This window comes from Danio rerio, chromosome 23 (genome assembly GCF_049306965.1).
Source record: "Danio rerio strain Tuebingen ecotype United States chromosome 23, GRCz12tu, whole genome shotgun sequence".
Classification (NCBI taxonomy): Eukaryota; Metazoa; Chordata; class Actinopteri; order Cypriniformes; family Danionidae; genus Danio; species Danio rerio.
In genome coordinates, this window is record NC_133198.1 from 26,261,659 (window position 1) to 26,288,746 (window position 27,088).

Below are 27,088 nucleotides of genomic sequence, written 5' to 3' on the forward strand. Positions count from 1 at the left end.
AGAGGAGGAGAGCGACAGAAAGAGAAAGAAGGAGGAGAGTTCCCACCACCTTCATTCCCCGTTCTCACAGCAGCCCATTGGCCAGATCTTGCCTCATCGCTGTAACCTGAGCTGCCCAGAAATAAGGCAGGTGTCTAAAGACGCACACGTATAGACTCCGAGGTAAATAGGGCAAAAACATTTTATATATACATACATATATATATATATATATATATATATATATATATATATATATATATATATATATATATATATATATAAGAATTGAAAAAATTTTTCTTGTTTTAAACATCTAAATATGCAAATGAGAAATTATTTAAATGACAGTTTTCATTTATTCACCATTAACGTAAACCTATGAGTTTCTTTCTTCTTTTGAACACCAATGAAGATGTTTTGAAAAATGCTGGTAGCTGGCACCCATTCGCTTCCATAATATATTTTCCCTACCAATTTGTCACAGCAACCAGCATTGGTCAAAATTTCTTCTTTTGTGTTCAATAGAAGAAAGAAACTCATATAGGTTTAAAACCAAATCAGGGAGAGTACACGGTGAGGTCATTTTCATTTTTTTCATTTAATTACATACAGGCATGTGATATTTTGCATATTTTTCTACATATTTTAGTTAAAGGTTTTATGAGAGGTGACTGAGGCATCTTTTTTAAAACGTCAGGAAAAAAAAAAACAATTGTTTGCACTTTTTGTACAGCAGTTTGTTGTATAAAATCATGCAAAATGAATGAAATGTATGAAAATTCTAAATCTAAATATCAATATAAATAAAACTAAAGTTTAGTGCATTTAAGCTGAATTAGAGATTTATCAGTGAAAGGGAGAAATTGTATTAAAATTAAAATATAAAGAGATTTTTAGAAGGTGAAATTTTTAACAGCAATATCTAAATCCGGAATATTCATTGCATCTGGAAACAGATGAAACAACATTTTTGGATAAAGCCAATATCTCTTTTAATTACTATTGCTAAGAATCCATCATTTATTTTATCAACAATATGGGACTTTTACGCAATGGAAGGAAATGGGTGCACATACTTTAGGGGACCTTTTCGCTAATGGAAATCTAGCTTTATTTAATCAATTAAAACAGACATTTAAATTTAGATGTTTACTTATTAGGATACTACTTACATGCCCATACATCTTGATTGGATAGTACAACCCTTCAATCATTGACAAATGCCTTGACTGGTGTAAAGGTAGTAAAAAAGCATTATTAATAATTCATGAACAACTACAATCCGTTACTTCCCTCTCCACAAAATGTCTTAAAGAAGTGTGGGAGAAAGAATTGGGAGTGGAAATTTCAGAATAAATCAGGTTTAAAGGATATTAATAAACCAACCAACACTAATAAACAACAAACATAAATCATCAGATGCGGATCTATCTCACAGTTTTATTTTTTTGTTCTAAGATACAGAATTATTGGAATGGAATTTTTGAAGAGTTTTCAGAGGTGTTGAAGTTGCAATTACAACCGGATCCAATGCTTTTAATTCTCTGAACAAACACATTTGTGTCAAATAAACAAAAGAAATTGCTCTCATATTGTTATACTGCCAAAATGCTACTGCGACTGTTTTGAAAAAAGGAATCCCCTACATGTAAACTGTTGCTTGGAAGAAATTCCTCTATGTTACATTTGGAGCAGATTAGATACTATTTGAAAAGAAAACTAAAAAAATTTGTCAAAATTTTGAGTCCTTTTATCTGCTACCTTAAAAAAACCTTGTGGATTAATGCATCTCTTTTGTAATGTATTAATATGCTTCATCATCATGCTCTGTAGTTCAAACAGGCCTTTTTATTTCAATCTTTTTTATTGGTCTTTTTTATGACAATACAAATTAAATATTGAGAGGTAAACAGTAACGTATTGTCCATTATTAATCCCATCCCTTAACCTCTCATTCATTAACTCAACGAAACAATAAATAAATAAATAAATAAATAAATAAATAAATAAATAAATAAATAAATACCAAATTTAGAATATTAAATACATAGGAACATGACATCAGAATAACTGGATACAGATGGGAAAAATACAAATTATTCAAATTAATTAATTGGGTGTTTTTACTTTAAAAGTATGGCACGTCTGGATAAAATTGTGGTAAAGGCAAAAACCTTGCTGTCACATACTGTCAAATCAGGTCCAAGGGATACACCAAAGAGGGCTAGCAAAGGATCAGGTTGTACATTTAAGGGCTTTATTGAATGTATTAAAATTACCTGACCAGCAGTGGACATGTCCATAACACATGTAGATGGTCAGCAGGGGAATATTTCCAAGGATTACAAGAGCTCCTATCTAGAAAGAAATTAGCCAACTGAGCATTGGTTAAGTGAGCTCTAAATAATATTTTATACAGCATCAAACCATGTCTAGCACATAATGAAGAGGAATGCACCTGGGCTAAAATGTTATCCCATAGATCCTCCCATATCATTTATTAAATGATAAATATCTGAAATCAAATGTTTATGAGTGTCATTCAAATCAAGGAAATGATTTATATGCATTTCAGCGGGGCGGTTGGGTAAATAAGGGAACTGCTTCTGTATGAAATGTCTGATTTGGAAGAAGCAGAATCAAACAGGTCTTTTAAAACAAGTTGATTATGTGGGTGGGTTTTTTATTTATTATGATTTTGATATTGTTTATCCTATTTTTTTCCTTTTTATTTTCCTTTCTTTCTTTCTTTCTTTCTTTCTTTCTTTCTTTCTTTCTTTCTTTCTTTCTTTCTTTCTTTCTTTCTTTCTTTCTTTCTTTCAAATATTTGCCTGCATACAGTGTCTCCCTTTAAAGGTTCATATTGTTTCTTCTGTCACTCAAAAAAAAAAAAAAAAACAAGCAAAAAAAAAAACAAAAAAAAAAAACAACACTGCGTGACCCGGTAAACAATGCAGCTAAGCCCAGTAGTGCAATTACTTTGTTAGTATCACAAGAGTCTTTCATACAGTCAGTTGGTCTCTCATCTATTGGAATTCGTAATTGAAACGGCTTTTATAATTGTGAAATGTCAGTGAAGCTGGCAGCGTCACATTCATCCTGCCTCGAGCCATCAGACACCACGGGCTTCCTGCTTTGGGTTTCGACTAGACATGTTTCTCATACTTCACCAAAAGTTGCAGGTATGGAATTGCAGCCTCATATAACTGGATGATATGAAGTAGTAGACAAATATTTAACCGCCTCTGTTAAGACTCATTTGAACTGCAGTACTATTGACTATGGCTATCTTTTGCAAGTTATAGACTTTGATCTGAAGTGGTGACCAGATGACGCCCTCAGATGTGTTAAAACTGACATATGGTTGTGTGAAATTGGAGTGTGGGGAAAAGTGACATGATCTATCTATCTTTCTGTCTTTCTGCCTGTCTGGTCTGTCTGTCGGCCTGCCTGCCTGCCTGCCTGCCTGCCTGCCTGTCTGTCTGTCTGTCTGTCTGTTCGTCCGTCCATTCATCCATCCATCCATCCATCCATCCATTAACACACTCACCCATCCATCCATCCATCCATCCATCCATCCATCCATTAACCCACTCACCTATCCATCCATCCATACATCCATACATCCATCTATCCATCCATGGATCATCTGTCTGTCTGTCTGTCTTTCTGTCTGTCTGTCTGTCTGTCTGTCTGTCTGTTCGTCCGTCCATTCATCCATCCATCCATCCATCCATTAACCCACTCACCCATCCATCCATCCATCCATCCATCCATCCATCAACCCACTCACCTATCCATCCATCCATCCATCCATCCATCCATCCATATATACATACATCCATCCATAAATACATCCATACATCCATCTATCCATCCATGGATCATCTGTCTGTCTGTCTGTCTGTCTGTCTGTCTGTCTGTCTGTCTGTCTGTCTGTTTATTTCGTACACTATTGTATTTTTCCTTTAAGCTTTAAGCATATACAAATTACGTATTATTCTTAAAACAAGATAAAGGGCCAATTGTCCATTCACAGAGATATATTTGGGTTTAAAAGGGTAATTATCAACAATCAGACAAACGTAGTATATCAAACAAGCACTCACGAGCCGGATAGTGGACACTCCTATTCAGGCAGCATGTAAGAGTGTTTACTGCCGTCTGAAGAGCTTTATCACCATTCACTGTCAGCTGCTGCGTCCCAACCACACCCATTCTACTATATACCTCACACAAAACACCATTAACTAAATGACAGAGAGCTGAGGACGCTCAACACTTCAGTCCTATAATAATATCTCCTTAATGTGACCTCAGCCATGACATAAGCTAGAGTGGATGAAACAGACAAAATCACAAACCCCTTTTGGTTGTCCTTGATCATTCGATAGTGCTTTGTGTTTTTGCAGCTGATTTGCATGTATTGTAGGTGTATTTTGAAAATATCAGTTTCGAACACACCCACAACATCCCCCATTCTACATCCGAAATAGTTTTTTGTTCAATTCTGATACTTCAAAATGTAAATCAAGGAGTTTATTCCAAGTGTTCTGGTGAGACACGATTGCTTTGTATGAAAAACTGATGAAATTTCAATAACTATTCATATATAAACATTGATGAGTAAATGTAAGCTAGCTCAACCCTACCTGTTGCACAAAGACGGATTTTTACCCAGCTAAGTTTACATTTACTACTTTAATTGGTCTTAAGAAGGCAGGTTGGTTTTGAGCTGGAAAACATTTTTTTTTATTGGCACTCACTCATTAACCTGCAGTTTAGTTTGTGGTTTATTATGAGTTGCCAAAGCGCAATGAACCACCAATTACTCTGCTATATGTTTTATGTGGCTGATGCCCTTCCAGCTGCAACCCAGCACTAGAAACCAACCATACATTCTCTCATTCCTCTCCTATAGCCAATTTAGTCTTACAAATTCACCTGTACACAAACACTGGATGAGCAAGCTCCACACAGAATTGCTTCTGTTCCAGTCAGGACTCAAACCAGTGAACTTCTTGCTGTGCGGCAACAGTTCTAACAACTGAGACACTGTGCCGCTTTTAAAGAAACACACCACTTTTTTAGGGCTAAGCATTTGAGTTTGACCTATTTTTGAATCTATTCAATCAGTCTCTAGGTTTGGAGGGAGCACTTTTAGCTTAGTTTAGCATGGATCAATGATCAATGAGTCCGATTAGAGCAATGAGTCAGATTAGACCATTAGCGTCCTTTAAGTATTAAAATGTTCTTCACGCTAAATTATTTCTTCACACTAAAAATAAAAAATAAATAAATCTTCAAATTGAATTAAATAAATTAAATAAATTCTTTCAAGAGTTTACACTTAGCTGATGATTGATTATAAGATTTTTGGCATGCTGTTCCAAGAAAGAGCCCTGAGCTCAAATGATTCTCGAGCCTGGGGTTCCCTCTCGTTTGCAGGGTGAGAGGGGAGATTGAGCTTACATAGATCTCAAGAACTCCCTCGCTTATTTGTGGTTAATAACGAATTGCTTTATGAGGAAAAATACTGTTGTCTAGGAACTTGAATATAGTGCCAATTGGGTTTAGTCAGTTTATTTATGATGCATGTCTTTCAACGGTTGGGAAGAAACCGGGGAACCCAGGGGAAACCCAGGTGAACAGGGGGAGAACATGCAAACTCCACATAGAAATACCAATCGGCCTGGCAAGGATCGGAACCAGCGACGATCCTGCTGTGAGGCAACAGTGCTAACCACTGGACCGTCGTGCCACCCAATCTAAGAAAAAAAGAGGGAGGAATAGGGGAGGACTGAGGAAACTCTTCAGATCACCGTAGTAGGAAGACTGGTTATTTATAGTGACTTAGGAATCACGTGATTGGAGAATTGGGTATTAGCTAATGCGGGTCCAACCATGATCAATCATAAGCACGTGATCCTCTCGAAGTTAGTTTATAAATAAACTTCACTTAAAGGTTTTTTAAGTAAAGTCCTCTGTGGAACTGTTGTGAAAGTTCTAGTTTGGAACCTAGTTTGTATTTAAGAGTGTGGTGATTTTGGAGCAGGTTTAACTCTGGATTACAGATTGAAAATCTGAACTGAAAAAAACAACAACACATTCAAATAAAGTAAAACTCCATCTCGTGCTCCAAATCATAAATTTTGTATCTTGTTTGTAATGTAGACCTTTAAAATAGAAACACAAATTTCTCAGATTTGATAAAAAATAACTTCATTCATTCATTCATTTTCTTGTCGGCTTATTCCCTTTATTAATCTGGGGTCGCCACATTGGAATGAACCGCCAACTTATCCAGCACGTTTTTATGCAGCGCAGAACATGCAAACTCCACACAGAAACGCCAACTGAGCCGAGGATCGGACCAGCGACCCAGCGATCTTCTTGCTGTGAGGCACGGCACCACCTACTGTGCCTAAAAAGAACTTAATTGGCCTTTTTAAAGATGAACACAATTTTTATGGGTTTGAAACAACTACTACAATGTTCATTTTGCAGTGAACTAACACTTTAATCAGTCCAAAAAAATGACTGCCTTGTAAAAATGACAGCATCTTCAAAGAATTAGCCGACAGAAACACTCAGTCTTTGTATCTGAGCGTGGGCCGTGTGTTTTTAAGTGTGTGTGTGTTGGTCTATGGGCGCCTGAGGCTTCCTCATCTGACTGTTAAAGTGTGTCAGCGTGAGAGGGAGGCGGAAAGCTTGCCTGTGTGCTGCTTGAAGCGTGTGTGCGTGTGCTTATGGGTGTGTGTGTGTGTGCGTAAGGCTGCTGACGGGACTTGTCACTATCAGTCTCACAAATCTCTGGCACCGGGTATGTTGACACTCTGCCCGAGGGGGAAGGAGCCGGCAGAGGTTGAGGAGAGCAGCGGTTTCCCACGGCTGAAGCTCGCCCGCCTCGGCCCTGCCTCTGCATTCCTAGGCTGCCAGCACTCTGTAAATGTTTGGACAGCCTTGAACAAATAACACACCTTGAAAGGCACAAGTACAGGCTCTTTTTCCCCTTTTCTTATTCTCTCTCACACGCTCCCTCTCGCTCGCTTACTGTTTAACTCTGCTCTGTCCACCTCCTGACCGCAGACGCTGCCTCCTGCCTCTCTTTAAACTTGTCTGTCAAATATATGACGTGTAAACACTAGGCCAGCATACGGGTGCACGTAAGCACATGCCACGCATCATAAACTTTGCTTTACAGGGTCTATTTGCAATCTTTCTCATGTCAATTTCCAAACTTGTTTAGATGTTTTGAAGTAAAATGTTGCATTGGGGTCCAGTGTTGTGGATTTCCATCATAAGTTGTTGATGATTGTTTTGTTTTGTTTTTTGATAATTTTTTTGGAGTTCTTGATTCTGATTGGTCGAACAGCCTTAGAAGCTATTACAATATACTTTATATACAGCACATGTGACTGTTGCTTTTCAGCCATAGGAGCTGAGCTTAAGAAACTATTTATTGCTCTATTTTGTAAAACCTTGCTCTGTATATGGAATAATCCTTTTTTAAAAGCAATAATGCACTCAAAACAATTTTTAACTGTGAATTTATAATACATAAAAGGGGTTTTAGGCATTACGCTCTGCTCCACTGTTATAAATACAAAGCTTCATGGCAATGCTTTTATTAATAAATGTTTTCATAATGACATTTTAAGATAGTAACTAACATGTAAAAAATAGAATACAAAACAAAACTGTAGACAGGGAGGGGCAGTATTCATGATACATTTATTTCAAATACATATTTTTAATACAAAATACTATTTTGTCATTTGTATTTGATAGGGTTTATGAAAATGGGTTAATATTTTGTATCAAAATACTTTAGTGTCTGGTTTTTGTATTTTTAAAATACTGTAAAATATTTTGTAAGAAGTCTACATGATGAAATCATAAAATGCGGCCTCACACTGATGCTTTCTTAGTTATTTGCCTAAGCTTGAGGTCAGAACAGAAAATTGATTGCAACGGTGGACAACGCTTGCAGTTTGGATGGAAATGATGCATTTTTTCACTATGGGAATAAACTGAGACTTTTCCAGAACTAAAAAAAATCTTGGGAGAATGCGTAAACTGTACATATAACAGTAATCTCGGATGAATTGCTCATGTAGATGTCAAGAAAATAAAGTTATCAAACATTGTTTACTTCACTAATTCAATTTAATTGAATATGCCTACTGATAGAAAGTTTGCGAAGTTACACTCCCATGTAAAAGTATTTTATAGTATTTTCAAAACCATATTTTATTTTGTCGTTTATTTTGATACATGAAAAATTGAAGCATTTGGTATTTTATTAAAAAAAAAACATTTTAATGTATTTTTGCCTATCCCTGACTGTAGAAACAGTGAAAAATGCATCCTGAAATGCTTTAACTCAGGGGTCATTAATGTCGATCCTGGGGCCCATTTCAGAAAGGAGGTTAAGTGAAAACTCAGAATATTTTAACCTTGAAATAAGAAAAGCTCTGGGTTTTCCATTTCAAAATGGCAGGTTTGTTAAACTGGAGAAAGCAGGGTAAGTCAAGCCTGTTTCTGAAAGAGAGGTAACTTTAATTCAGAGTCAGTTACTGTGGTAACTTACTCTGTGAACCTAACAGGAGCAGGTTTTATTCTCTAAACTCTGAGTTTCTGTCGGTCTCCTTAGCCTTAGCGTTATTTCTCGCCTTAGCCTTACGTTTGTACCCACCTGTTTTAATATCATTTTGGATATGTGCTTAAAAACGATTGATATAAACGTCATGATGCACATAACTTTTGAAAATACGCATAATAAAACATGCGCATAACCGAGTAGGATAAACTTTTATTTGTTAAGAAAAGATGTGCATAGACTGCGATGGAAACACTTAAAAAGACACAGAAAAAATTCCAGTATGTGCATTAAAAAAAGGTTTGTTATAAGAGATGATTATGAAAATGTGTGTGAATGGACAAATCAGCAGGCATAGCACACTGTAACACATCTTAAATGTTGTTTTGGTCATTCTATAACGCCTACCTGTTTCAGTATTAATGTACTGTATATTATTAATTACCTCCAGAGTGTCAAGAGCATCTGTTCTTCGCGTCTCATGGCTTCAAACGCCCCCTCGCGTTTATTGTGTTAACATTGTCTTCTGAGGCACAAGTACATTTATTACAGTATATAAAAAAAGATCGACGTAGCTTCTTCTACCTCAGTAAATTCAGTTTTTACTTCTGTTATTTGACGCCAGTTAATCAGGAAATTACAATTTTGTTCTCTTTAATTCGTTGGATGGAAATGCTGCTTTATTTGCACATCTTTTATTCCAGTTTTGTACATAAATTTAATTAATATTTCTGGATGGAAACAGCTATTGCTTACATTTCAGTCACACAAAGAACAAAGTCACGTACGGCTTGTCCTTTTTTAATAAATAATTAGCTTAAATTCACTGACCTTCGACAGGGACATGTACTGCAACTAGATTAATGGGATTTTTATTCTTTCTAAAAACTTTTGTTTAGTTCTCCTTACATTATAAATGTCATGTCAACCTCTATCACTTGACCAATAATAGAGGTAGACACACAAGTGCACTGTTAAATCTATTAAAACTGATCAACGAGTATAAAAGTGGGAACGTTTAAATTTTTTTTTAAACATCACACATTACATTACTTATTTTGTCATATTTAATTATTTAAATACTTTAGATGTAAAATTACGCATTAAGTTAAGCAGCTATGTTTTCCCACGCTAACTGTCTCGTTTCACTGATGCAGTGGTGTTGCTTTTGAAAATATTTAGTAATATTTGCTATAAATTTGCATGAGCACATCAAGTTCAGCTGGAGAAAGAAATGCTGATCTCTTTTTTTCAGATATTGCAATGGTCACTCGTAATATCTGCCCTCCATTAATAATGCCTTTTTAAAGTCGCGGTGTGCGCGCTTATCTCTGAGTGGGTCTACTCAAAGTTGATTGACCCAACTCGGATCAGCTATTCTTAAACTGAAAACTCAAAGTTTTTAATCTCTCAGTTAATCAACTCCGAGTTCAAGTTTAAACTCCGGTGTCCCTCCAGGGTTTAGCTCCAACTTGCCTTAACACACCTGCCTGGGTGTTTAAAGTATACCTATAGTAAGACCTTGATTAGCTTGTTCAGGTGTGTTTGATTAGGGTTGGAGCTAAATTCTGCAGGACACCGGCCCTCCAGGAACAAGTTTGGTGACCCCTGCTTTAACAGGACATTTCGCCCATATGACAATTTGTTGTTAATTTATGAAATCATGAGATCCAATCTAAATTTTTACCTTTAATTCAACAATTAGTGATCAGAGAACAGTATGCAGTGCAATCTTCTTGTCGCATAATAACATATATTTGTTTATTTGAGATTTTAATAAATTTGTGTTTACCTATTTGCTATTTAGCATCTATTAGCTTTAATTGTGGTGAAAACTTTAGTTTTTTTTACTTTAAGCTCATAATTTTTAACCTTTGTCAGCTAATTTAATCTTCCAGGTTTAAAATCGTATAAAAATTGTAGTTATGTGTATATATGGTTTATGAAATTATAGTCAAGTCAGTCAACTTTATTGTCAATCAAACCATGCAACAGTACATTACACAGTAGACTGAAATTGCGTTTCTCCCATACTCCAATGTGCAATTTAAAAACAAAAATATGACACACACTAGACATAAACAAAACATTTAACTAATATAGTACAAGATAAATTAAATAATAGACACTAATAAACTGTGACCAGTTATTATATATCCTATTGTTCCAGAATTATGAATAGCCTGTTGTATATGTAACAAGCCATTCAATTACTTACTGTTTATTTCTTTGCATTTTATCCTTATACAATATAAACTCACGCGTCACGATTTTATTTTGTCTAAAGTTGGTGAGCAAAACTGACAGTTGTTTGCCCTTCTCTTTTTCCCCAGCTCTGCAGGCCAGGGCCACTCCTCCCACTGCTCGCAGCGCTCCATTTAAAAAAAAATTCTGTAGACTTGAACTTAAAGAGGTGGGTTTCATGACCCTTTCAAGAAGTGAAACATCACTTTTTTTAGGTATTGGCCAGTTTTGTGATTATTGGTTATTTGGCTTTTTATAGCCAAATAGCCAATGCTGTATCAGGGTTCGCCACATCCAGAAACATGCCCTATTTGGTGAAAACAGGTTGGCGTGACTGAGGAATTCTTAATTAGGTATGGTCCTAAACCTGACAATGAGAACAATGTATATATATATATTTTTGAGCCTGATAAACCAATAGAATAAATTTGAACATACGCTAACATGTAAAAAAACATAATAATACTTAATTAGATGATGTATTATTGTAACATATGGTGACGCAGTGGTGCAGTGGGTAGCATGTTCGTCTCACAGCAAGAAGGTCGCTGGTTCGATCCTTGGCTCAGTTGGCGTTTCTTTGTGGAGTTTGCATATTCTCCCTGCGTTCGCGTGGTTTTCCTCCGGGTGCTCCGGTTTCCCCCACAGTCCAAAGACATGCGGTACAGGTGAATTGGGTAGGCTAAATTGTCTGTAGTGTATGCGTGTGTGTGTGCAGATGTTTCCCAGAGATGGGTTGCGGCTGGAAGGGCATCCGCTGCTCAAAAACTTGCTGGATAAGTTGGCGGTTCATTCTGCTGTGGCGACCCCCGATTAATAAAGGGACTAAGCCGACAAGATTTTTTTTTTTATCTATGATCTGAGGTGTCTTGTCTTAAAACACAATTATGGTTAAAAATCTAATAACCTGGTACATTTGTGTCAAGTTTAATTGATTCAAATAAGTGTTAGTCAACATCCTGCTGTTTTGTGTTTGTTTTCAGTCACAACAGAGTTCGACTAATAGTGCAACTTCCTGGTTAAAAAAAGTCCATAAATAAGGGGAAATCTGAAGCTGGCATGACCTAAGCATAACGTGCTTGCTTCAAGCCCCTATGGGGAAAATGCAGAGCAGTGAGTATGACAAACTGATGATTTGTAAATAAAACTGGGTGGTAAAAACACAACTAAGCATGTTGTAGTACATTTGATAGGAGCGGGCGTGAAATGGCTTATATGGGTTAACAGGAAAAGCTGCTGATAACTGAGAACTATTTATTCAGTTTAGACTTGTTGTGGAGAAAGAAAGAATTTTTTTTAAACTTTGAAATAGTTTTTTCCTTATATACAGGAGGAACCAACACTTTAACTATTGTATTAATTAAAATTAAATACTTAAGGCATAAATATATATGCTCCAAATGATAACATTATAGGTTTAAGATGTCCTTGATGTTCTGATAAAAAGTTTTGCTCTTCCTCAGCGTTTTTTTTTTTAAATGTTTTCCAGTGCAAAGTGAAAAGATTCTTAAATTAAGATATATTTACATGAAAACAAAATATTACTTATTAAATCTTGTTTATAAAATAAAAAAATAGAGTTATTGTATGATAAAAAATAAATAATAAAAAAAATTTTTATTATAGGTTCAGAGAAATATCAAGTTGGTTTGATATTAGGGGTGTGAACCTTCACTGGTCTCACGGTTCAGTTCGACTACGATTATCATGTTATCCATTCTGTTCAATTCAATATCCCGACACATTACGGTGCATTGACGCCGCTTTTCATAAACAACTTGATATTTTATTAGCAACACAATAATAAGACAATAATTGTATTAAAATTTATAATTTATTAATATATTTACATATTATTTGTAGTTCAATTTTGCCCTTTAATACAAGCAGTCAGATTCATTAAGTGAAGTTTCACAAACTAATTTCGAGAGGAGCACATGATAGGATTGACTACAGCTGATCCTTATCACTAATCACTAACTAGTCAATCGGATCTTTCCAAATTTAATATAAATATCAAGCTTAAACTTCAATCCTCAACTTCGTTTAGGAAAACCCCCCCATCCATTCCTTCTCCCTCCACCTCGGTTCTAAGTTGGGGCAACACTGTGGCTCAGTGCTAGCACTGGTGCCCCACAGTAGGGAAGTTGTTGGTCCAAACACTAGCTGAGCCAATCGACACTCTCAGAGTTTGAATGTTCTCCCCGTGCTCGCGTGGGTACTTCAGTTTTCTCCCACACAAAAAAACATGCAACAAAAAGTTAAAGTCACAAGCACCTACTACGTAAAATTAGCAATCTATTCTTGGGAAGCTATCGAGAACTACCTGATCTCGCATCCCTCCTAATGCTTATTGACCAGGCGGGAGCCTTGGGCTCATCTATCTCCGAGCTCAGGGTTCTCTCCCGGACAGCATGCCAAACCTGCTAAAATAGTCAAGCATTATCTAAGTGTGAACTCTTGAAAAGTTCTTAAATGCCCATGACTGATCACACGCTTAAGAGAAAAGGCTGCGATTAGCTCTAAAGGTCAGCAAACGGTGATGTTAAATGGCCGTGGCAATCAGCTGATCCATTATAGATGGAAACGCGGTGGAGAAAAACTCACTCTGCAGACACACTCGTGTCTGGATCCACAAGTAACGTTTTTGTTGTAACAGCCGAGAGAGGAGATACAACGTTACCTCACAAACATGCCAGCAGGTCAAAGAGGCCACAGAGACAGAGAGTTTACAGCTTTTATTTTTTTCCTAGCTTGGTTCCAAAGTGCTTCCCTGTCAGTAAAAGACTGTCCAGCAAAACTCACAAGAAGTAAATTGTGCAGTTATCTGCTTTTTAAGTAGTTGGAGCATTTCAATTACTTGTGGTCTTCTCCCTCGCCACATTAAGCTACCGCCATATTAACGCATATAAGATAAATGACATCATCACATAATAACCAGTTATCATTGTTTATTACTGAACCTACACCGAATTGTTCGTATTTGCATTGCTCTGCATCAGTAATTTTGACACCCCTAATATATGTATGAATTAAAAAAAATAAATAAAAAATTGTATATATATTATATATATATATGTGTGTGTGTATAGTTTTTTTTTTTTTGCAGAGCAACATTTAATGCATGACTGATATATTAAGACTGCCATTGTTAAAAATTCATTGTTAAAAATAAATACATAAGTTTTAATACCTGCAAAAACTCTACATGAGCAAAGATAAAAGCTAAAGAAAGGGCTTAACCTTCCAACACTGCTGAATGTTGATGCTGGTCAAACCATTTTTATCAGCTTTTATGGTTTTAATTCAGAGAATTTTTTTTGTTTTTAAAGTTTTATTCTTTTAGTTAAATAACTTTTATTTAGGACACATAATTCAAATATATATATATATATATATATACCTTTTTTAAATATGTATATAAAACACTTGCTTTATGCAATGTAAAATTTTCTAGCTGCAAAAATTAAACATCTTTAAAAAACTACAACGTCAACAAATACACAATTGCTTAACAATTACAAGTTACAAATCTGGCCAGTGTCACTCTGCAGTTAGTAGATATAGTTTACACCCCTAACCACGCCAGTGATTATTTATTTTTCTACTTCTCGGGTTAAAGTCTGAGAGAGAAGAAACCCAAACCCCAAACACACCCACACACACACGCGGCTTGATGTCAGACGGCAGCTGAGGAATCCTGGAGCTCCATGCACACAGTAAATCTCACGTCACTGACCAAAGGACACGTTACACTACCGCTCTCTGGCCGTGTCCAGTCAAACGCTGCTCTGTTTTCACTGTGGGGAGGCCTCCGGCTGCATATTTCGGTAATTAGGCTTTTATGCTCAGCAGTTCTGCAGCTGTGCTGACATTTGGGTGTCGCCCCCCTGTTTCTCACGGTCCTGCTGCCAATCCTGTTCGGCCGCTGGTCACTGGCCAACACAGAGGTCCATGTGTCACAATGAAGGTGCTTTTTTGAAAATATATTCCCGGCAAGTGGAAGTTAAATGTGATGCCATGTCAAGGTCAACCCGCAAAACCACAACTCGCTGAGGTGCTATTAAAAAGACACGCTTGTAACTGTATGCGTACAAGAACATGTACTCTAAAATCCTACTGTGCAAAACTCATCAGATTTTACAATGTCAAGAACACATTGCACATAATGTAAAGATGTATTCTGGATGGTTGATAATGTGTAACTAAGAGCTGTGATTAAGATGTGTTAAACTGACACTGTTTTCACTGAAAAATTGATTGACGTTTTTAAGCATTTTTGGCTTCACAGTGTGTTTTTTGTACCTTTTGGATCTGTAAACTACAACAACACAATTTTGTGAAAGCAGAGATGTCATACACATGTCTTTATACAGTCCACCATGGATTGTTTTCCCCGCTAGCCTCTGGGAAGAGATTCGGCAGCATTAAAAGCAGAACCAGTTTCTGCAAAAGTTTTCTCCAACTGTCCATCAGACTGCTAGACTCTTAATGGTCACAATTTATTTAATTATTATTTTTTTCACTCTAAAACTTGTATGCACTATTATAAATTGCACTATAGATTCACCTGACAATAAGTACAGTCAGTCAGCTGCTGTGTATATAATATATTTACCCATTGTTGTGTGTTAATCTTTACTGAAACTGCAGAGCCAATGCTATGCACCAGTACATTTGAATGACAAGAAAGTTTGTCAAAGTCAAGTTATAGATATGCACAATTTCCATTTCTTCAGTATAAACTGAACACTGTGTCCTAAACAGGTGCATTGCATTTTTATCCAAAACTGTAATGTGAAACTTCACATTGACACTATCTTATTTTATCTGATAAAGTATGTTGTTTTTGAGGAACAGGATATATCATATTTTATTATCATATGTTTTTGAGGATGTGGATATATCATATTTAGAAACTGAATGCACATGAAAAAAACCACACATAGTTTGAAAGATTGAAACAAAAATTGAAAAATACCATAAAAATGCTTTGAATAAAGGTTATAGTTAATGTCAGCTAATGTATCTATTTACTAACATAAAATAATTATGAACAATACTTGTACAGCATTTATTATAGTTCAACATTTACTAATGCATTATTAAAATCCAAATGCAGGCTTGTTATTATTAGTTAATGCAACATGAGTTAACTTGAGCTAACAATGAACATCTGTGTTTTTATTAACATTAACTAATACAACCTAATTGTAAAGTGAAACCACATATGTATTACTCTGTATGAATCCATTAACTAACATTAACTAATGGGACTTTATACTCAAGTATCACTACTTTTGATAATATTTTATTTTAAGTCATACTTGTATTATTTAATTATATTTGAATTAATTATTTAATTATTTAACTTTTCCACTTATAAACACAAAATAAATAATAATAATAATAATAATAATAATAATAATAATAATAATAATAATAATAATGGGGTCACCTCACAGCAAGAAGGTCGCTGGTTCAAGCCCTTAGCTGGGTCAGTTGGTGTTTCTGTGTTGAGTTTGCATGTTCTCCCTGTGTTCGTGTGGGTTTCCTCCAGATGCTTCGGTTTGTTGGCGGTTCATTCCACTGTGGTGACCCCAGATTAATAAAAAGACTGAGCTGAAAAGAAAATGGATAAATGAAAATTAATTAATAATTTTAATAATAATAATAATAATAATTTACTTTGTAAAGCCCCATTAAAACTTAATTCTCAAAGCACTTTACACCTAAAAAATACAAGAATAGCAGAAAAGAAATAGTTATGCAGGAGAACAGTTAAATGCCAGGAGAAACACTCCTTATATGTATTTACTTTTTTTTCATTTCTGTCCATATCACAAAGTTACAAAGAACAACAAGACATATTAGATGACAGACAATAATAACTAATACTTTTTGCAAGCACCACAAACAGGCACAGTCTCCTCACACACTTCCTTTCTTATATATAAACAAGTAGCAAAAAAAGACTATTTAAGTAACATAAACACTCCTCCTCTTTAGCTGCATGCCGACAGCTTTCCAAAATGTCCTAATAAGCCATTCCCTTTGAGAGTTTACTCATTAGAGAGAGTGTAATCGCGGGCCTTTAGCTGAATGACCTTTTGTGTCCCCAGAGAGCTGTTAAGCAGCAAAGCAGCACGTTGAAATGTATGTTCGCTGCTCTATAATGGCCCCATATGTTGCTACTTTAGCCCTGACAAAAGAATTTAAAGCACTGCTTCCAAAGCCAGGAGAGTACCCAAAATGTGCCATTTTGAATGTAATAGTATCGAGTTGTAAGGTAGAGGGCTGTATACAGTACTGGTCAAAGCATGATATATTAGTAAGAATTTTTAAAATTAAATGTTTACATTATTAGTTGATTTATTTAAATGAAAACTGTAAAATTGTGAAGGATTATAGTATAGCATATAGCTAATCACTAACTTTAATTAATTCAGTCTTACTCTTCAGTATTACATGATCCTTCAGAAAACATTCTAATATGATAATCTGCTGCTCAAGAAACATTTATTGTTGTTACTGTTGTTATTATAGCTATGTATGCGTTATTATTATGTTGTACATATGTTGGAAATCATTAAGCTGCTTCATATAACTAACTAACTAACTAACTAACTAACTAACTAACTAACTAACTAACTAACTAACTAACTAACTAACTAACTAACTAACTAACTAACTAACTAACTAACTAATTAAGTAAGTAAGTAAATAAGTAAGTAACTAACTAACTAACTAACTAACTAAATACATTATATGCTATCGTTTTGAAATCAGGACATTTGACGGCTGCGTCAGTTGCCATTTCTGTGTGGAGTTGCATGTTCTCCCCGTGTTCATGTGGGTTTTCTCTGGTTTCCCCCACAGTCCAAAGACATGCGCTATAGGTGAACTGAATAAACTAAATTGGCCATCCGCTGTGTAAAACATATGCTGGATAAGTTGGCAGTTCATTCTGCTGTGGCTACCCCTGATTAATAAAGAAACTAAGCCAAAGGAAAATTAATGAATAAATCTATTAATTTAAAATAGATCTCTGGGCTGTTTGTTTATCTGGAAAAAAAACTTCCCCATGCTAGACATTATAATAATAATAATAATAATAATAATAATAATAATAATAATAATAATAATAATAATAATAATAATAATAATAATAATAATAATAGCAATAATAATAACAATAATGATAATATTATTATTAATAAAATCTTTAAACTCTCCCACAAAGAAAAAAATATAAATGTCAATAATATACATTAAAATATTTTTAAAGCAGAACATAATATAAACAATCAATCAAACAAATAAAAAAAAATAATAATTTAATAATAAAAATAAATAAATCACTTAATATTATAGGGAAGTGGTAACAGCATTTTGATTTAAATTTGTATTTGCCAATAGTTGCATCACAGTGATGTATTTCAATTCAAATGTTCACAAGTCTCTCCAGCCCCTTGCATGTACAGATTTGTGTACGCGCATGTTATATATATATATATATATATATATATATATTATAAACAGTAAATCCGATTATTATAATGATTTCTGAGGGATCATGCCACACTTCTATGAATTTTTAATGCTAAAAATTCAGTTTTTAATCCCAGAAATAAATTATATTCTAAATTACATTTGATCAAAAAAATATTTTAAACTGTAATAATATATAATAATTCACAATTTAACAGTATTTTTGCAGCGTTGGTGAGCAGAATAGGCTTCTTTCAAAAAATAAATAAATAAATAAATAAAGCATTTGAATGGTATAGCGTATGAGGGATGTTTGGCAATATCTGCAGAATGTGGATGAGTCAGAGGGGTGAATTCGGGAGGGTCGGGATGTCCCTCTGCGTCCTCCCGGAAACCCTGCTCCAGCTGCTGCCCATTACCGCAGGAATGTATCCTTGGGTCGGATGCCAGCAGTGCAGCAGAATATTATTAATGCGGTGACCACCAGCCTCGGCCACTTGTGAGATATTAACATTTCACACACAGATCCTTCCCATGAACTCCCACATGCCTCACCAGCGACGGCTGTGCACCTTAAACTCCAGCAGTGGGGCAACTAGACGAATACCGGACGTTTCAACAAGCAGTATTTACTGTGGAGATATACAGTGGGAGAATTTGTGTCTTCTAACATTTCTGTAAAATGCACTTTTGATTTGATTTTAATTCCAATCTGTTTACTTAACAGATTTCAATTTGTTATTTTTTTGTGTTAAAATATTTGTAAAGCTTGATGCATTAAAGTATCACATAAACAAAAATCATCTGACAGATACAAGTTTGTATCTGTATACGCAGTTAAAAAATATATATTTTAAAAATAATTTCATATATTAAATAAAACATTAAAATATATAATTTACAAAGCACGACTATCCTTAGCTTAACCCACTATATTGAATTTTGGAATGTGAATTAAAAGTTCATTCATTCATTCATTCATTCATTCATTCATTCATTCATTCATTCATTTTCTTTTCGGCTTAGTCCCTTTATTAATCAGGGTTCGTCACAGCGAAATGAACCACCAACTTATCCAGCACAATTTTTATGCGGCAGATGCCCTTCCAGCTGCAAGTCATTACTGGGAAATACACTCTCATTCACACACATTCACTATGGACAATTTAGCTTACACAATTCACCTATAGCGCATGTCTTTTGACTTTGGGGAAACCGGAGCACCCGGAGGAAACCCATGCGAAAAACAGGGAGAACATGCAGACTCCACACATAAATGCCAACAGACCCAGCCAAGGCTCTAATCAGCGACCTTCTTGCTGTGACAGTGCAACCCACTGCATCTGACCGGGTCTAAATCAAAAGTTCATTAATGAAATTAAAAAGTAGTAACACTTGTTTGCATGGCTACCAATGAAACAACAATGTCAGTGAAGATCGTGAGATAAATGAAAAATATAAATATTGTGATTCATGTATGATAGGTGAAATGGAAAAATACAAGCTAAAAACAGCTTCAAAATATAAAAGATGCCAGCATTTTGTTGTAAAATCGCTTAATTTAAGGCAGATATTACTCTGTCCACTGTGAAAAAAGATCTGTTTTAAATTTTTCAACTTCAACTGTTTTAAGTCATTTCAACTTGCATCAATTAAACTGACACATTTAGCTGCTAGATGTTAGTCAGATAACGTTTCTATGTTCCTTCTTAATGCCAACTGTGGAAAAGCTAGCGATAAAATACTTATAATAAACCGCTATTTGTTTACCTTCAAGCTCTGCTTCAGTTGCTTGCCGTGTGTGCACGTGAAACAGCCGGTGAACACCAGCACAAACACATACTATCTACCATAAACAAAAGCCTGACCTTTTCTGTGTTTACAAATACAAGCGCAGCCGTTTAGAGCTTGTTTCAGGTTAATAATGTCAGAATTTACTGGTATTTTGGAATGGATGTGTGAATGGTCTTTTTCAGAAAACTCCGGAACGTTCTTGCCTGGTTGAACAGCACTTTTTTGAATTTGCCGGTAAAGTCATTCCAGTAATTTTACGGATATTTACTGTATCGTTGTGTGAAAGGGGCTAGCATTGTATCAGACCTTCAAGCTCACTGTTTTTGATAATTTGTCTGTCTAGGCTCCATTTAAACTAATGTGTTTTAGCTTTAAAAAATCTAACTTTCGCTATGGATATGCCTTCTGTCCACAATGCCCCAGAGTATTAAACCCCCAAAATCAGAGACTTTAGACATTTTGACTAGGGCAATTTTTTGTTTGAAAACACTTGAGCTCCATGTCAGTGTAAATGGAACAAAATGGAGTGGCTATCCACATTCGCTTCAATTTTTTTATATAAGTTAGATGAAACCCCAATGTGGACATGGTCCATTTTCATTCTAAAACGCTGTAAATGGGGGATATCTATACAGAGCCCATGTTTATGGTATGGTTTAGGAATTCTTGAATGAAAGGTCCAGCCTCTTTAAACTTCATTCTCAAGATCTTTTGAATCCAAGGACCTAGACATATACGTATAACAAGGTAAAACAAGCCACCGACAATACGTTACAAGCCCTCAGCAATACACAGTTCCGCTTTAAACAATCTCCTCCATTATACTAAGCCATAGAGCACCTGGGTAGGCCATGCCATTTGGCCTAATGATACGTTAAACAAAAAATTAATCTGGTAGGTTCTTAAAATATTTTAAAGCTGCCTCCTAATTACAGCGAATGAAAAGCAAAATCAAAACGCTCAGTGCAGTAATTGGGCTCTTTTCTTTGATGCCTCTATAGATGCCATTGAACGCAGAGAACCAAGCCAAACAAAACCAGTGCTTTCACTGACCCAAAGCTTTCCCCTAATTACAGCAGCTTTGTATAATACAGCTGTGCTCCCCTCGGCCTTAGGGTCGCATCTACACCCTCCCAAATGAGGAGCATTTCAAAAGCATTTCTCCAGACGCACAGGAAGGTAGTTTGCACACAGCGGACTATCAGAGATGACCTGATTAAATAGAGTGGCCAATATCTGAGCAACGTTTTCTCTCGGCTGCAAATGGGGAACAGATTTTTGCTGGTGTAATTGTACAAAGTTGCAACAATTATTTAATGGTTTGGGCTGTTTGATTACAAGGCGTCTGTTGTGTTTTTCGAAGGGCAGGGGTGAGGAGGACTGTGGGATGTTGTCCGGTTATAGTGTACTTGTGTTTTCACACTTGTTCTACAGGCCACATTGCAGACATGTGCCAGAATGACGGGCAGCCACGCAGGCGACTGAACAGACAAAACCCATCAGTCTGCTAAAAATCTGCCTGTCAGTATCGTTGGAACGCCTTGGTCCAAGTGATACTAAAATGTGAAAAGCAGCATTTGAACTCATTAGGCGCATCTCAAATCACATACGTATGCACTATTCTACACCATTTTTTAGTATAAATAGTTTCAGTAGTGCATTCACACTAAAAATGTAAAAAATAAATAAATAAATAAAAAGAACTAAGAGCACTTCAAATACCTGGATGATGCACTTACTCAACATTACAGGTAAACATTAGAGTGAAATGTTGGACACTTCGGGCCCTATCTTACCCAGCACAATAATGCCCAAGATGTGTCTGGCATGATTTGTTGCTATTTTCACACCAGCACAACCTTAATTTTCATGTTTTGTGCCATGTTAAATAGCAAATTCATCTAAAGCCTCATCTAAAGTCCAGCACAATTATGCGCCTATATGCAGGTCCAGATGCATACACATTGCCTTATACACACAGGATGTACAGCAATACACAAATTTCATTACATATGAAAAAAAAAAAATAGGGATTAAAATGTCACAAAAATGATTAATTTCTACATACATATAAAAACCACTGCCTCCATGCCTTCTTCATGTCGGAGGGCTTTTTCAATTTATTCAAGACAATTTGCATTTGTATGTTATTATGTTTTGTAATGTTATTATTATTAGCAGTTTTAATTATTATATGCATATTTATATTTGTTTTGGGGAATAAGAATAGGACGTGTTTGGATATAACTGATATAAATAAAGTGGATATAACGTTATTATTGTTTATTTATTCATTTGCTAAAAATTAGAACTGAATTTAGAAATAGTTTTTAAACAAACCTTTGCATTTAACAAACAAAATTAAATATGTTGGCTAACGGATGTCATCAGTGGAGTGTGTACAACATTGTTTCCTTACTTGACGAAGGTGATTAAAGAGTAAAAGTAAAGTAAACAAAAAGAAAAGAGGCCAAATGGAGAAGACTAATTTTTGATCCTCGCGCTCCAGGTGGTCTCTTTAACTGTTTTCTCACTGGTGAAGCGTTCAGTTTTTCCACATACAAAATCCGCCACGTAAATAGGAAATGACACAACTGACTCTTAAAGGGAATGGGAGATGAGACACTGATGGGGTTAATGCACGTTATGCTCAAAACACACCCATACTCATTAAGAGAATAAGCACAACCCTGTTAGACTATACACCACCATCGCATTTTTCCATCCATAAAGTAGCAAAAGTGGATTCGAACATGCCCTTATGCACCATGCGCTTTAGACTTTGCACCTAGATCGTTAAAATAGAGCCATTTCTGCACTCAACACTGTCAGGTTTGCTCTCATAGTGGAAGGGGAGGAGCTATCGGCATTGAGGTTGAATTTCTTTCTTTAATTATTTTGGATTGTGAAAGCAAAATTGTCTCACGTAAGGGATTTTGCTACCTTCTGATGGTGAATACGGTTGTATTCATGACAGGTACTAATGGTAGTTTGATCATTAATATCCCTAATTTGGTAACCATTAAATGTTGCCTGGGAAATAAATTGCATTTCCCTTTAGTTAACAACGATTTTGTTCTATTTGTCATGACACTAAACTCTACACTACACGCTATATAAGAGCTTGAGTGTATAGTGTATAAGTGCAGTGTGTCTAATGATTTAAAATAAAACTGACTTACCTACAATGTGTACTGCTACTACTTCTACAAATGATTGATTGATTATATTTATTACAAGTTAATAAAAGTTACTGTTCAAATTTACAATGCCAAATTTATAACTAATGCAATGTAATAAAATAAAATAAGATTAAATAATTCATTTTTATTAAAGCCTAGTATTAAGACTGGCTGTTTATTAATATTCGTAAAGTATGATCATATTCGACATCCCTAATCCTATACCCAATACCTAAACCCAATTGTTGCCTTTCTAGTTATTTAGGTAAGCAGAAATTGTGCAGTCAATTGAGTTGAAAGTCTTATTTAACAGATAATTGACAACACTTTTGCGACACCTTTATACCATTAATAAATGTGTTTTACTAATAAACAGATTTTACTCTCCTGTTTACTATTTAAAGAAAAAAAAATGAAATTGTACTCACAATTTACTCACCTTGAAATTATTATAAACCTTTATGAGTTAAAGAACTTTATTTTGAGCAAAGCTGAAAACCTGTAACCATTGACTTGGTAGGAAAAACAAATACTCTGGAAGTCAATAGTTACAAGTTTTCAGCTTTTTTCTTTTTCTTTTTGTGTATAACAGAAGAAAGAAACTCAATTGAAGGGTAAGTAAATAATGACGTAATTTTCATTTTTTGGGTGAAATTATTTCTTTAAGTGCAACATTAAAGTTAAGATTAATGTACACTAAGTCCACTTTCCATACTTTATTGACCTTATTCTGAAATGTGGTGTGTTCGCTTTTAAGATTCTTTTAGAACCTCCGATTCAGTTGCCTATGGGAGAATGACTAGCAAAAAAACTGTACTTGACTATACATAGAAAGTAGAATAATATAATAAGAGTTTGCAACATCAAGCAGCATAACAAGCAGTTTCTAAAACTGAATGAAGATAAATGAAACCAAAAGTCTCAAGCCAAAAATATTCTATAATGGCTGCTCTGACTCTTACGCAAAGTCAATACATTAAATGAGGTTTCATTACATTGTATATGCCATATTGAAAGTTACTTTGGCCACATCCACATTCAGGATGCCACTTCCTTTAGAAAAAAAAGGAAATGGTTTAACAGTCAAATGCACTGGCCAAATGGTGAGAATTGTTTGTTTACACTTTCATGAGAATCCAGTCATAGTAGCCTATATGATTTGTTCACACCAAGAAACGTAAGGTCTACACCACAAGTGTTGTGAAAACAACACGGAGGAACAATATCATGTGAATCAATTTTAGAATGATTTTATTTCAGTTGGCAAAAAACAAAAACACTGACAGAACAATCTGCATTCAACCTGCTCTGAACATAAAGAATGAGAAATTTGCAAATGACAAAACTATATATATATATTTTTTTGGTGTACTTTCTTAAAAACACAGCCCTTAACAATAACGTGATATTAGACCATGTTCACACATACAGGGGTATTTTTTGTTTAAAAAAAATTCTTTTCACATGAAAATGCACTGTGATGCACTTAGGGAAGCCAAATCAATAGACAGTGATAAATGCCTTAGATTAAAGCCACGTTGGCCAATCAAAAAGCAGAAAACAGCATGCACGCTGACATCATGATGCAAAAAAAATTGCGTGAATCGAAAGCTGCTGAGACTTTTATTTTAGTATGTTGATGTACTAAAACTGAATATTGACTTTTTTGCACATTATTTCTTCATAGCAAACTAAAAATAAGTGGGATCTATTATTAATATACAGTTGCTATGGAAACCCCCAGGTTGACATCAACAGAAGCACCACAACTTCAAACGCAGAAGCAAATATTCAGATTTTGATTGAAGACTACCAAAACAAACACTTTTTTTTCAGTGGGTTAACTTGCATGGTTTCATTATTTACTTTAAAAACGACAACTTGAAGTGGCAAAATAAACATTATAAATTTAATTTTACATTTGCTTTTTTGGCTAATGGGTTTATGAAAATCTTCGTCAAGCTGGAGTTTTCAGGAAGTTTCGGTTTTATTCACTTGATACTGGTTTTTGTGTGAATGAATAGCAAATTCATATATGGAAAATTGCAGTTTTGAAAATGCCCATGTTCATGTGGACAATCATCAGTAGGTGGAGTATTATGTGGCTGTATTTTCACCACCACTGAAATTGATAGAAAGTGATTTAACTCAAAACATTTTACACATGGTTTACACCTAGCATCATTCACTTGTCATGACAGTCATGACAGCAATATCTAATGAGTGACATGAAATTCTATTTTAGAGATAGAGATCATGGCTGGAACAACAGTATACAAATTATGACAATTATGTAAGCTTTTTAAAATTAGACATTTAAAGTAATGCTAAAAGTAACAATAGATCTATATAAATATTTTGAAGGAATGTAAAAATTAAAATGTGCCAAAGGAGATTCTGCAAATTAGGTGTCACCGTGGCTCAGTGGTTAGCACTGTCGCCTCACAGCAAGAAGGTCACTGGTTTGAGTCCCAGCTGGGCTAGTTGGCATTTCTGTCTTCGCATGGGTTTCCTCCTGGTTCTCCGGTTTCCCCAACAGTCCAAAGACATGCGGTACAGGTGAACTGAATAGACTAAATTGTCTGTATTGTATGAGTGTGTTTGAATGGGTGTGTAAGGGTTGCGCCTGGAAGGGCATCCTCTGTGTAAAACATATAGCTGGCGGTTTATTCTGCTGTGGCAACCTCTGAAATAGAAAATAAGCTGAAGGAAAATGAATCAATGAATTCTGTAAATTACTGTAGAAACTGTTTCTTCCATTCCCCAATTTCTCACTCTATTTCTGCAACACATTAATTTAATTAACATTAAATGTCACATTCTAAACATTTTCTGTTTGATTATTTACTTGTTTGTGGATTGAGGTATTTTTTTATGTTTCTATTATTTTTCTATTTTCTTGATAAATATATTGTTTAACCTCTTAGCCAGCATCAGATAATTCCAGAAACATTATTTTGCATGATATTGCCATTAAATTCAAAACATATTCTCAGGAGATGTGTGGCTTTTGACCTATTACTTTTCTTTATTGCTCCACCACTAAGTGTCTAATTTAAAAAATACATGAACTGTGAATGTAGACCAAACTATACAGCAACTGTTACTGTTTTAGTTTGAGGAGGTCATTTTTGAGAAAATGCCTCTGATGGTGAGGCAGAGGTAGGTCTTAATAAACTTTTTGTTGAAATCTCATTTTGCATGCTATCTTCGTCACATTTGAAATATAAACTCATGAGACACTTGGCTTTCAAAGCTTATTTTTCTAGGTTATTACATTGATGTTTTCCTGTGTTTGTATATGAAAAAACAAATATCTGCACAGTACAATAGTTTTTTCTCATTACTTCATAATATATAACTTTTCATATATTTTAGCATGGACCATAGTAAAGCTCAAGGTGTCTTTTTCTAATGTTTGTAGCTCACTGGGGTTAAGAACTGTTACTCTTTAAAGTTATGGTGTAAATCCCCAAAAGTGAGCGCTGGCTAAAATATATTATATTATATTATATTATATTATATTATATTATATTATATTATATTATATTATATTATATTATATTATATTATATTATATTATATATAGAATTTAAAAACGTGATCATGGATAATTAACCTCAGATTTGAAAAAGTGCATAAACTGTAAGCTTCATAATATAAGATTGAATTAGACACACAGTATGTGCATCTAATAAAGTTTAATGATTGGATTTTAATTCTATGAAAATGTATCCATTTAATTTCAAATGCACTTGACTTGCAGACAAACATTTACTTAGTTGTGTCATAC

At 34.9% G+C, this 27,088-nt stretch overlaps 1 long non-coding RNA gene across 4 annotated transcripts in view; it reads right to left on the minus strand.

The window, feature by feature from the left end:
- The window catches only part of LOC137489184 (uncharacterized), a 175,458-nt gene that overhangs the window by 25,423 nt on the left and 122,947 nt on the right, over positions 1-27,088 (minus strand). For 2 of the 4 annotated variants that reach the window (XR_012398516.1, XR_012398510.1), the window contains exon 5: positions 16,292-16,450. This is a non-coding gene — a long non-coding RNA (uncharacterized lncRNA). Of the gene's footprint in view, positions 1-16,286; positions 16,451-27,088 lie in introns of all 4 variants that reach the window. The other 2 variants (XR_011008534.2, XR_012398513.1) reach the window with 1 other exon arrangement.